The 1731-nt window shown below is 47.5% G+C and overlaps 1 pseudogene; it reads right to left on the minus strand.

Annotated features, from left to right (window-relative positions):
* Positions 1 to 256: 256 nt before the first annotated feature.
* LOC101584816 lies at positions 257 to 1682 on the minus strand (annotated as a pseudogene).
* Positions 1683 to 1731: the final 49 nt, after the last annotated feature.

Genomic DNA, 1731 nt, shown 5'->3' on the forward strand with positions numbered 1-1731 from the left:
CCACCGCTTCCATCCACATCTGTACCCTTTATGGTTTAGGAATTGGGGAGGTGTGGGGAGTGTGATTGCTGCTAGAGAAGTTCCCCTGGCCAGCTGTTCTGCATTCAGGGGCCCTGGCTCCTCTCTAGTCTCTGGTGACATTTATATTTAATATATTTTAATGTAAATATACAGAGAAATAGAAAATATAAAATCTGAGTGGCTAGAGGGGAAAAAGTGGGGAACATAGCAAGAAGCCTGAGCTGGGGAGGGCTGTTTAGGCCAACTTGACATCTACTTTGACCCCTTTGACTTCTGGCTTCTCCTCCTTGGTCTCCTCTTCTGACACCTCTTTCTTCTCTTCTGGTTCTTTCTCTTTCCCATCTTCTGTTTTGACTCTTTTGGCTTTCTTGAAGTTGGAAGAGTTCTTGCAGCCACCTTCACCCTGCTCGTCTGAGTCAGAGAACTCTTCCTCACAGGCAGTGCGTTTGTCAGAGGAACAAACTGAGATATGCTTGTCAGGGTCTTCTTCATCCTCATCACCACTCTCCTCAGGAACGGCAGTCTCAGGAATTGCCGGCATTTGGACCCCAGGTGCGTGGGGCAGCATTCTCAGGTTCCCAAAGAGCTGCTGGATGATCTTCTCCAGGTACTCATTAGTGTTCTGGTTAGTCATATTGGAAGGACTAATGTGAAACTTGAAATCCAGGCCAAAGTAGTCAAAGTAGTCATTGTACTGGAGTTCACTAGGGATCTCTGTGTCTCAGGCCACAGCTGTTCCGCATGTCCAGCAAAAGGCAACATTACGAATGGTAATGGTAACCCCCTCCTTCCAGCATCAGCATAGGCAAGTTAAAGCTTTTGACAAAGTCCACACACTTGGCATGCCCTTTGATGGTTAGATTGAAGCAACTCCCTCCCAGAGAGGGAGTCTGAGCCACGCTGTAAGGCCACTGTACTAGGCTGGAACATCTCCATTACTTTGGACATGACTGACTTGAAAGTAGCCTCATAGGACTCATCATTAATCCCATCTTGGACAGGGTTAACACCATAATACTTGCCTTTGCCAGCCCCAATATACCATAGGTCCCCAGTTCCTGGGAAGTACTCTCCATATTTATGAAAGGACACAGTCATGACCCAGTCTGTGGTATAGAAGGCCTCTCCCCTGCCATCGCCATGGCGAATATCAGCATCAGTATACAGCACTCTGTGGGGATACTTTAGCACTTCCGGGATGGCCAGGACGATACCCTTGATGTAACAGAAGCCAGATGCCTCGGACTTCTTTGCATGGTGCAGGCCCCCTGCCCAATTCACAGTGACGTCCATCTGCTGCTTATTCAGTTTCATGGCACTTGCTACAGAGCCACCAGTGGACAGCTGACAGAACTCAAACAGGCCATCAAATACTGGACAGTCCTTACCAACATTGAATCTCTGCATCTGCTTGCTATCTAGAGAGACGGAGTGCAAGAGCTTAATGCAGTCCTCGCTGTGGTGCTTGGTCATCTCCTCAGCACTGGCCTTGTGAGGGCGATAGACTTCCATCTTTCAGTAGAGGCCATAGCTGAGCAGCAGATGGTGAGTCATGTGGATTTGGTGAGGCTTCACTGGATGGCCTTGTCCGTATTAGGAATTTCCAACATCCCATCATAGTAATAATAAACTTTCCTTCTGGTGCCCTGAGTCTGTGCCATCTCGCTGTCTCTACAATTTGTTTAGTTTTCAAAATTTTATAATAAAGCT

Source organism: Octodon degus, unplaced genomic scaffold (genome assembly GCF_000260255.1).
Source record: "Octodon degus isolate 3935 unplaced genomic scaffold, OctDeg1.0 scaffold00075, whole genome shotgun sequence".
Taxonomy (NCBI): Eukaryota; Metazoa; Chordata; class Mammalia; order Rodentia; family Octodontidae; genus Octodon; species Octodon degus.